This window comes from Mytilus californianus, unplaced genomic scaffold, assembly GCF_021869535.1.
Source record: "Mytilus californianus isolate M0D057914Y unplaced genomic scaffold, xbMytCali1.0.p SCAF_6, whole genome shotgun sequence".
Lineage (NCBI taxonomy): Eukaryota > Metazoa > Mollusca > Bivalvia > Mytilida > Mytilidae > Mytilus > Mytilus californianus.
Genome location: NW_026262712.1, coordinates 58571603 through 58584338, shown reverse-complemented (window position 1 = coordinate 58584338; position 12736 = coordinate 58571603).

Below are 12736 nucleotides of genomic sequence, written 5' to 3'. Positions count from 1 at the left end.
AATGGTTAAGTACTGGTCGAGTAAAGGTCGAGTACAAGTTCAGACTGTTAAGTATGGTTCAGACTACAGTCGAGTAATATCAAGTAAATTTCAGACCAATTCAGACTGGTCGAGTAAAAATCAGTACAGTCGAGTACAAATATAGGCCATTTCAGACTTTTACTGGTTTGTAGTGTAATCAAATGGCAAAGTCGAAAGCTCAACACATCAAAACGAATGGAAAACAGCTATCATATTCCTGACTTGGTACAGGCATTTCCTTATGTAGTAAATGGTGGATAAACCCTGGTTTCATAGCTAGCTAAACCTTTCACTTGTATGTCAGTCGCATAGAATTCCATTATATTGACAACAAGGTGTGAGCAAAACAAACAGACATAATAGGTAAAAATGTCAAAAATTGTGGTACAGTAATCAAATTGTGTTATAATCTTAATCACTATAAAAAACAAACAAGTATGTCAACAAAGAAACACAAAAGGGCATATGGACACTCTATAGACAAACCACATAAGCAAAAATGAAAGACAAGAATACAAGAAATGACCATAGCATAGTAACACAATGGCGGGATATATAAATTCCGAGCCACGTCAAAAGGATAAAACCAAAAATGGACTAAACAGTTAACTTAAGGTTAAAAATATACAAAGCCAAATAAAAAGAACACTATGACACGAGGTTAAGATGATAAACAACGGCAGTACCTAGAATCGATACTTCAAGACCATCATGTATTATTTGTGCAGTTGATACGGAATATTTATCAACGAGGTCTTGTATCTTCCGATGAACTTTATTAGAAAAAGGACGAGACGTTCTTTGACGTAACTCTGGTTCATTAACTTTCTGCTCAGACACTGGTGACGTTTCATAAAATCTAAGTAGCCCGTCGCTTTATGTGTATTGCTTAGCTTTTTTAAGAAAACAAAGAGATAATGCTTAGCAGTGGCAAGTATATAAAATATAACATAAAAGGAAAGAAAACTCTTCGAATACATACATTTTAGAGTACAAATTAATTAAAGGTACTGTCGGCAGTTCATTAAAATGTTTGCAGAATTGAAACATAGAACCGCTTAGCTGTGCTCCAAACATTTGTCAATATTTGCAGTTTTTACTCATTTGTGTTCGTCGATACTTTAGTCATAAAAAAGTTGACAGCAATTATTATAAAAAATAAATTCTATTTAAATAGAGTTCTATACATTCTCAATCATTACCGGTGTCTTTAAAGAAAACTATAAGTTGGTCACGTGTGTAATGTAGTTAATAAAATCAAAGTTAACAGCAACTTTAACCGTCATACTCAACATATATTTACCGGTTGCTATAACTGTCATATTCTCCATACCCCTAACTAATAATCATACTTACCATACCGGTTGCTGCAATAGTAATACTTACCATACCGGTTGTTGTAAATGTCATATAGCAAAAAGTCATACTTACCATTTCGGGTGTTGTAATTGTCATATTGCTGAAACAGTCATACGCACAATACCGGTTGATGTAAATGTCATAGAGCTACAATCATACGCACCATACCGGTTGTTGTAAATATCATGTTGCTGAAACAGTGATAAGCACCATACCGATTGCCGTAAATGCCATATTGTTAAAACATTCATACGCACCATACCGCTTGCTGTAAATGCCATATTGCTAAAACAGTGATAAGCACCATACGGGTTGCTGTAAATGCCATATTGATGAAACAGTCATATGCACCATACCGGTTGCTGTAATAGTCATATTGCTAAAACAATAATACGCAAAATACGGGTTAATGTAACAGTCATATTGCTGAAACAGTCATACGCACCATATACCGGTTCCTGTAATAGTATACACGTATTTACTGGTTATGAGGACCCGAGACACGAACTATTTCACGATGCAAAGCGGAGGGAAATAGTTAGTGTCGAGGGGGACAATATAAACTTTATATTGTTCGAATAGCCAGTAAACAAGTGTTTTATTATACAGAAAGTACGGGGAAATATTTGCTTCCAGTAAATAGTCTTTTTATATAAAGGAAACTGTTTGCTTCCAGTAACAGTTCATACTCAGTAAACAGTTTTTGAAACTATTAACCAATGAATAGTCTTTTAACGGGAAACTGTTTGCTTCCAGTAATTAATTCATACTCGGTAAACAGTTTTTGAAACTATTAACCGATGAATAGTCTTTTAACAGGAAACTGTTTGCTTCCAGTAGATAGTTCATACTCAGTAAACAGTTTTTGAAACTATTAACCAATGAATAGTCTTTTAACGGGAAACTGTTTACTTCCAGTAATTTGTTCATACTCAGTAAACAGTTTTTGAAACTATTAACCGATGAATAGTCTTTTAACGGATAACTAAAATTGAGAATGGAAATGGGGAATATATCAAAGAGACAACAACCTGACTAAAGAGAAGATAACAGCCGAAGGCCACAAATGGGTCTTCAATGGAGCTAGAATATCCCACATCCGGAGGTGGGCCTCAGCTGGCCCCTAAATAAAAATGTGTACTAGTTCAGTGAAAATGGACGTTTGCTTCCAGTAATTAGTTCATAGTCAGTAAACAGTTTTTGAAACTATTAACCGATGAATAGTCTTTTTTACGGAAAACTGTTTGCCTCCAGTAAATAGTTCATAATCAGTAAACTGTTTTGAAACTATTAACCGATGGATTGTCTTTTTTACGGGAAACTGTTTGCTTCCAGTAAATAGTTCATACTCAGAAAACAGTTTTTGAAACTATTAACCAATGAATAGTCTTTTAACGGGAAACTGTTTGCTTCCAGTAAATAGTTCATACTCAGTAAACAGTTTTTGAAACTATTAACCGATGAATAGTCTTTTTTACGGGAAACTGTTTGCTTCCAGTAATTAGTTCATACTCAGTTAGACTGGTTCCCGATCGCAATATTCAGTATGTTACACATATACCAATATAACGACCGGGACGGACTTTACGTTACTTTGAACTTGTTTACAATGTTCTTCAAAATTGGAGGTATTTCTAAACCAAACGCCGTCATTTGGCGAACTTTCTTGGAAACATCCCTTTCACAGGATGAATTCCGATATCAATCACTCGGAGATGTCATTTAAATATTATAATTTAAAAGATAAACAGGAACAAATAAGAATAAAAAAAATAACAAAATGTTTTAAATAAAAAAAACAATTGCGGCGCGGGCATAAAAAGTGTTTATTTTAGTTATTGCCCTTGTACCTTGGATGGATAAAATATGTGCAACGCGAGGGACATTGGAAATTTGTTCTTTCATTTCACATGGGACACTGAAGTCTTGTTTTCAAGAACGATTACAGCTTGATGGGACTAGAAAGCATTGACAATTACAAAGCAATATAAGATTGGTATTTACTGCGCTGTTTCTAGTGTTGCAGTTAAGAAATAGGAGCATGTTTGTAATTTGTCTTCGAATTAACTGTTAATCTTGTATTTATGCACACCTTCTCAGCTTAATGGTTTGATTCCAAATCTCGAGATTAATTCACAGTCTTTTATAAAGGTTACAGAGACAGATACACGGTCCGAGGAAATAGGGGGCGTAATTCATTAAAAGGTTAAATCAAAGAGCTGAAAGCTCTGAGGAAAAATGACGCCACTGTCTCTAATATTGTGATATTTCTTATGCAAGTCTTGATTTTCACATACCGTAATAAGTTTAACATTGCAACATGTCTCGTAAGCATATAATTGATATTCGTATATGTGTCTGTTTTTTCAGTACAAATGAATAGGTCAAGACTACCTGAATGATCTACAGTATCCAATTACTACTGGCTGTTTTTTTTTTTTTTGTATAAATAAATAGGTCAAGACTACCGGAATTATCTACAATATCCAATGACTACTGGCTGTTCTTTTGTACTAATAAAAAGGTCAAGACTATTTGAATGATCTACAATATCCAATGACTACTGGCTGTTCTTTTGTACATATAAATAAAGACTACCTGAATGATCTAAAGTATTCTAAGTAATGTGATTTTTTTCTTGCAATTACATTTTTCTAAATCAAGAATATAGACTACTAGTATCCTTTTCAAACCAAATGATTATGAAGAGCCTGTTGTTAGCAAGCTCTTATACCCCACATACTCATTAAATAAGTTACTAGTGACCTAGTTATTTCTGTTACTTGAAGCAAATTATATTTCTGTATATTTAGACAATAGTATAATATTGTTTTACTAGTTTTATTTCACCTTGAAGATTAGACAAATAGGGATACTCCTTCGATTTTTTATTTCATGTCAGTCAGGTCGCTTTATATGAAACTTGAAACCACTTCTCTGCCATATTGTTATTTTATAACAACTCTGCCCTTGACCATGTTGACCCATGTAATTGATATTCATTCTTTAACCATATATTATAGTCAGTTAGTTTTTTGATTTTGCACCCTAACACCACCTTTCATGTCTTTCAGGTCAAATGTCTGTCTCCATTTAAGTTAATGACATTGAACAATCATGGTATTAAACACAATTTCAATAGTGATAACGCTGTTCTCGTGGGTCACCATATATTCAACTTGGGTAGCATTCCAATTATTGAAATTTGTGTCAGATTAGAACAATGATCTAGATCTCTAGGAATGGATCTTATAATTTAATATGGAGCGTCATTTTCCAAAAAATCGTTGAGAGTAGCAAAACGATTTTTTTGAAGATTCAACCTAAAAAATGATACATTTGTATACGCCCGTTTACGGGGCGTATTATGGTATACCGTTGTACGTCCGTCGTCAACATGTCGGACATTAACTCAAAAACGCTTTAACCAATTTGCATAAAACTTTGGGGAATTGTTTATATCTATTGACAGAAGCTCCCTTTCGTTTTTTATGAATTTAGATTTTACGTTTCTGAGTTATGGTATTTTTTCCTTAAAAAAGGGGGAATTTTCCAGTTTTCGGACAATAACTCAAAAATGCTTTCACCAATTTGCAAGAAATTTTGGTGAATTGTTTATATTTATTGACATGAGCTCCCTTTCAAAATTTATAAATTTTGGATTTAACGTTTCCAAGTTACGGGGTTTTATTCATTAAAAAAGGGGGATTTTCCAGTTTTCGGACAAGAACCCAAAAATGCTTTCAGCAGGTCTAATGAAACTTTGGTGAATAGTTTATATCTATTGACGTAAGCTCCATTTCAAATTTTATAAATTTTAGGATTTACGTTTTCGAGTTATGGGGTTTTATTCATTAGAAAAGGGGGGATTTTCCAGTATTCGGACAATAAACCAAAAATGCTTTCAGCAGTTCTCATGAAACTTTGGTGAATTGTTTATATCTAATGACGTAAGCTCCCTTTCGATTTTTATAAATTTCTGATAGGATATAGAGAAGTAATTGAACTTTATTCTTTGAAAATGCGACGGGCATATCATGCGCTCATGGCGGAGCTGTTTATTACATGTTTACTATCAAAGAGTAGAGGAGGGGGGGTTTCAGAAGGATTAAATTTGTGCTTCAGCTAAATCCCCTCCTCCCCCGCAAAAAAAGAACTAATGTTACCGGGATCATGAAATTATGAGATATATGTAGTACGGTGCATGGTAAAGAATGACACATAATTTATATAATTATTTTGTACAATCAGTTTGTTTTGATATATTTTTGCCGTTAATAGCATAACTTTTTACCGGGATTAGCACAATTCCAATTTAGCAGATGTATCTATTCGTCGGAGATCCAGAATTTCAATTGCGGAATAGTAGTACAACACGAGTTATTAATAATATGTTAATAGCTGTATATTAACAGAATTTAATTACTGGACTTCTTATATCAACGATCTTCAATTGACTATTCATTTTTTAGTCCCCACCGACTTAATATATGTTCAATTGGTCTGTCCGTCTATCCGTCCGTCCATCACACTTCACATGCCAAGAAATCCTCGCTAAAAATTCCGGTCGACCTCCTACGGCATCCATTAGTAGTTAAAGATTTGATTTCATTCAATAAATTAATTTATGACCCGCGTGTACGTCTCACTTAAAACACAGCCATTTTCCCCCCAACCCTAATGTTACATTATATATTACATATGTTGGACTTTCTGAAAAAGAACAGACAACACTGTGAGTGAAGCAAAGCATGCAGTCATATTCCAATTCGAAAACAAACACCCTCTATATATGTATTTTTTTTACATAAATTTCCATTTATACATCTTTTGAATGGATGTTGCTATGGATTATATTTGTTTCCATGGTAACTATTGAGGTCAGTAACACTTAACAATATTTTTTTTTAGAGTTAACGTATGCTTTTATGTATTTTCTAATCGGTTATGAAGCAATTAAGGACATTTTAGTTCTTAAACAGCAATATTCTTCAAATAATAACTTTGTTTCCAAAGATTGCTATGGCGATAAAATTAAAGAGAGTCCCACGCATTTTTCTATTTAAATCGGTAAAGAAGTATTCAAACATAATTACTACAATGCTAACTATGCTGTACACATTTGCACTTTTCTGAAAAACACATGACAAAATGTGATAATTTCACAAAAATCCACAGTTCAGAAAAGTTGAAAATATGCATTTTTTGGTAAATTTAAAAAAAAAAATTACAAATTTGGTTGACATGCAATCTTAACTAAAATGAAGCTTAAACCAAGTTATATCAATGTTATATATGAGAATTTATGAAAAAAGTTTGATTCTATTCATAATCAGGCTCTGAATTGTAGTGATTTAGCTGATTTTTGAAAGATTTTACCACGCTTAACTACCAAAAAATAAATTGTCTGTTACCATGGCAACCACTCATATTTTTCCACTCAAATTTAATTTTTGAGCATTATGCATTTACTGCTTCTACCAGGCAATTTATAGAAAAAATCTGAAACCCTCATATATCACACTCTGTCTGGTTCTTATAAATAGCTGTACTTAAGGGTCCATATTGTTTTCTGCTGAAAATAGTTTTATTGGTGAAAAAATAAAAAGACAAACAGACAAATAATAGTACAGATGACACATCATAGAAAACTAAAGACTAAGCAACACGAACCCCACCAAAAACTGGGGGTGATCTCAGGTGCTCCAGGAGGGTAAGCAGATCCTGCTCCACATGTGGCACCCGTCTTGTTGCTTATGTTATTACAAATCCGGTAAATAGTCTAATTCGGTAAGTCACATTCGTGAAAAGGGAAGGGTATTGTAGTTACGACAAAAGGAACATATCCGATATCATCTGTGAAACGGTTATTCCATAACGGTCAACCAACTCGTGATGGCGTCCTTAAAATTGAAACAATGCTTTCTGTTGGTTAAATTATTTAATCTCTCTAAATTAGTTGGGTATTCATATTGTATCCTGCATCTCATATATGTATTTGACCAGCAAGAACATCATACTAATTGTTAATAGAAGAGTTTGAATTTACAGTGAGCATGTTTTGAAGTATTGTTAGATCAGGTTTTTCATTTTCATCTAAGCCCAAGGAACCATAAATAGGATTGTTTCGTTGATGATATAAAGATTTTGCTATTCTCTGGGATGCTATTTGAAATGTGTGGGGAGGACACTGTTCAGTAGTATAAATGTATTCTTATTTCATGATTATCTTCTGTTTGTGTTTTTTTACATCAATTTCATGTAACTTTTTTTTCTTTTGGTCATGAAAATTAATTTGCAGTGGTAAAGTTGGTATAGCCATAGGTGTTGATTTATTTAAAGGGTTGAAATGTGCACCTGATAAAAGTATATCATTGAAAAGGTTTTGATCAGGTTTAAACTGATGCATAAAATATACAGGGGCCTGTGGGAGCCAAATATTTATATTGCATCCAAATAATGTTGCAGCAGCTTGAATTTCACTGTATTTAGCCCACATACTTCCAAGTAACATGCCTTGTATATCATGTATATACCTATCAAAAGTCAACTGTATTTTCATGGGTTATCATCATGATCATAACTTCCTATAGCTGTATAATGGAACCTATAGGAATGCAACCCGAGTATAAACCTCACTAACCTAAAATTATACCATAGCTATCTTTGATATAATTTTCACAGTTATACCATGGTTTTGTTGTCATTGATAAGAAAAATAGAGAGACCTGGTTGCCTGGTTTTTTTTTTTTTTTTACATTGGAACAACAGAGTCAGTGTGGGGCCACTAAGCTAAACTGCCCGCTTTGCACCAGCTGATATAAATGAATGCCTAGGGTGGGAATCGAACCCACGTACACCAACTCTGTTGTCCTATATTTTTAAATGAACAAAAAATTGCTCCTAGAACAAACAACCAAACAAATAAAGTATAAAAAAATATATAAATGTGATCATTAAGAATTATATTCTTATAAATATGCCGTATTTTAGTGGAAAATATAAGTTGATTTTCAGTTATTGAGATGTATATAACTTGGACTGTATTACATAAGCTCAACCGTACAGCTACATAAATAGATTTAAATTTGCAGAAGCAAATTTTTTTGTGGGGAGGAGTGACGCCCCTTTTAAGAAGCTCCATATATTGAAAATGCATAGTCTTTCATTGTATTACTTTAAATGTTGGTTTACTAGATCCGGCTTTTACTATCCTGGATCCACACCGGATTTGAAATACACTGCTGACATCTAGATTTTAACGAGGTTGCTTAAGTAATAATTGGATTGTAAAATTAGAAAGCTTCTGGTTACTCTACATGAAGCTTAATTCTTTGTTTGAATTATCATAGTCAACATGTGAATTTAATCGTTAACATTTTGAAATTCATTTTAATTATCAAATGTACGATTAAAGCTTCTGGTACAAATTAAAATGTGGAATGATTTCCTTCAAACTCCCAGAAAGATTCTTGTGAAATTAATTTCTTAAGAATTTTAAATCAATATTAAGAAATTAAAACATATTAATAAAAGAAAAAAAGAAATAACCCTTTGCAGTTCAACTTTTAATCTGGGATTGTGTCTATATCCAGATACAAGATATTTTATTGTGCAAATCACGGTGCCAATTACTGAGCAGAATAATCATTGTAATTACAAAACAAAATCTAGAGTGGGTGGCGCATATTCGCCATGGACACATTTTCGCCGTTTTTGCAATTTTTCTGTCAATTTCGTGTGCCTTTACCAAATACTTGCCTAAATGGATGGTAAACGCTGTTTGTAATGTTCGAACTTTTGATATTCCTCTTTACCCCATTTCCAATGTTATTCGCACAAATACGCAGGTGTTTTTGAACGATTTTGGCAATTATGTAAGATTTATATGGCACGCATGCGCAGTCATAAAGTAAATATTTGTTAGAAAAATCGTATAGGAATGATCTCTCAAGCTAATTCATGTAATTGCAAACAATTGTTTTTACATTATACAACTTGATTTCCTCTTGAGTTTGCGTTCATTTTTAAAACATTTAACCAATGTTTTGAAGAGAATTCCTTTATCAAACATTTTTTTCATATAGTAAACTTTCTGAAACCTACATAAAAAGTTTCAAATATTCGAATGTAGGTCGGATGTAGTTGGAAATGAACGAATTTTGCGGCGAATATGCGTCACCCACTCTACATCCATACAACATAATATTTGAACTAAATAAAATAACAAAATAATTGGTTATTAATGATTAGTATGATTGTTATAAAATAAGGTTAAATACAAATTGAATGTGGTAAAATATAGTCCATGGATAATAATGTAATGATAAAATTGTCAAAATTTTGTAAGTAACACATTTCAACCTAGACCAAATTAGTCATAAATCCATGTGTTCTGGATTATAATATTATTATTATTGAATATTATTAATCAGTTCTTGTTTTGTTTTAAATCTTTCTGTAAGTAGCTGCTGAAGGATCCCAATGGCATCAGATGACCAGATGAATTTGTTTTCATCATTCAAAATAATTGGGGATCAGATTATGATAAAAATAAAATATTAACCGTTCACTACATGTGCATAAATTTAACTCATTTATGAAGACTGCAAACACACTTATCTGGGAACATATAACATGATATAGAGTGGACCATATCAAATGAAACTCATGTGTTTGTTTATTTTGTATTCGTCTGCATATTGGGGAAACAAATGCACATCAAATGTCAAGTTTTTTTTTACATTATTTAACTTAACTGATATACAACTTTTTCGTATATGGGGCCTGTCGTGCCTTAATTTCAGGTATGCACCAGTTTGTCTACACCCATAGTAAATTTTCAGGTGAAAAGGTGACCATATTTGTAAATTCCCTCTGATGACCAGCTTGTCCTCATGTTTTTCATTTGTATAAGTATAATATTGACATTTCCCCACATATTAATTTTGCTTCAAAACTTCAACACTTACATTGTATACGTAGTCGTCATACAGTTATTATTAGACTATTTCGACGATTCAGCAAAAAAAATTTGAATTTGTTCTGCATTATATCTTGTCCAATACTTATTAATGAAGTCTACAGGCATAATTTGTAGGATAGTGGTTAGCGTTGACAGTTAAACCTTGTCTGACCCACATTTTTGTAAGACAAGTTGGATGTGCTTGGATTAAATCGTTTGCACATTTTTTGTCTGTGTCCCAATTTGAATCATTAATACCTTAAATTAAAGAAAATATTTTTTTGCAGAAATGTGTAAATGTCATTTTCTTATTTTCTATCTTCTAAGTTCAAAATTTAAAGCTTTGTTTACCTGAAGCGGACTCCCAGATGCCGACTTCCGGTCAATTTTGAAATTTTAAAAATAACCCCGTACCGGGACCTCGTGACAGCGTATGGCTATCAGCTAATACCTGGAACGTAGTACCGGGAACCAGGATAATACTCAGTAAACAGTTTTTGAAACTGGTAACCAATGAATAGTCTTTTAACGGGAAACTGTTTGCTTCCAGTAAATAGTTCATACTCAGTAAACAGTTTTTTAAAATTAATAACCGATGAATAGTCTTTTTACGGGAAACTGTTTGCCCCCAGTAAATAGGTCATACTCAGTGAACAGTTTTTGAAACTATTAACCGATGAATAGTCTTTTTACGGAAAACTGTTTGCTTCCAGTAAATAGTTCATACTCAGTAAACAGTTTTTGAGCTATTAACCGATGAATAGTCTTTTTTACGGGAAACGGTTTGCTTCCAGTAATAATTTCATATTCAGTAAACAGTTTTTGAAACTATTAGTCTTTTTACGGGAAACTGTTTGCTTCCAGTAATTAGTTCATACTCAGTAAACAGTTTTTTAAATTATTAACCGATGAATAGTCTTTTTTACGGGAAACTGTTTGCTTCCAGTAATAATTTCATACTCAGTAAACAGTTTTTGAAACTATTAACCGATGAATAGTCTTTTTACGGGAAACTGTTTGCTTCCAGTAATTAGTTCATACTCATTAAACAGTTTTTTAAATTATTAACCGATGAATAGTCTTTTTTACGGGAAACTGTTTGATTCCAGTAATTAGTTAAGACTCAGTAAACAGTTTTTGAAACTATTAACCGATGAATAGACTTTTTTACGGGAAACTGTTTGCTACCAGTAAATAGTTCATACTCAGTAAACAGTTTTTGAAACTATTAACCGATGAATATGCTTTTTTACGGGAAACTGTTTGCTTCCAGTAATTAGTTCATACTCAGTAAACAGTTTTTGAAACTCTTAACTAATGAATAGTCTTTTTTACGGGAAACTGTTTGCTTCCAGTAAATAGGTCATACTCAGTGAACAGTTTTTGAAACTATTTACCGATGAATAGTCTTTTTTACGGGAAACTGTTTGCTTCCAGTAAATAGTTCATACTCAGTAAACAGTTTTTGAAACTATTAACCGATGAATAGTCTTTTTTACGGGAAACGGTTTGCTTCCAGTAATAATTTCATATTCAGTAAACAGTTTTTGAAACTATTAGTCTTTTTACGGGAAACTGTTTGCTTCCAGTAATTAGTTCATACTCAGTAAACAGTTTTTTAAATTATTAACCGATGAATAGTCTTTTTTACGGGAAACTGTTTGATTCCAGTAATTAGTTAAGACTCAGTAAACAGTTTTTGAAACTATTAACCGATGAATAGACTTTTTTACGGGAAACTGTTTGCTTCCAGTAATTAGTTCATACTCAGTAAACAGTTTTTGAAACTATTAACCGATGAATAGTCTTTTTTACGGGAAACTGTTTGCTTCCAGTAAATAGTTCATACTCAGTAAACAGTTTTTAAAACTATTAACCGATGAATAGTCTTTTTTACGGGAAACTGTTTGCTTCCAGTAATTAGTTCATACTCAATAAACAGTTTTTGAAACTATTTAACCGATGAATAGTCTTTTTTACTGGAAATCATTTGCTTCCAGTAATAAGTTTATATTCAGTAAACAGTTTTTGAAACTATTAACCTATGAATAGTGTTTTTTACGGGAAACTGTTTGCTTCCAGTAATTAGTTCATACTCAGTAAACAGTTTTTGAAACTATTTAACCGATGAGTAGTCTTTTTAACGGAAACTGTTTGCTTCCAGTAAATAGCTCATACTCAGTAAACAGTTTTTGAATCTTTTAACCGATGAATAGTCTTTTTTACGGGAATCTGTTTGCTTCCAGTAAATAGTTCATACTCATTCAACAGTTTTTGAAACTATTAACCGATGAATAGTCTTTTTTACGGGAAACTGTTTGCTTCCAGTAATTAGTTCATACTCAGTAAACAGTTTTTGAAACTATTTAACCGATGAATAGTCTTTTTTAC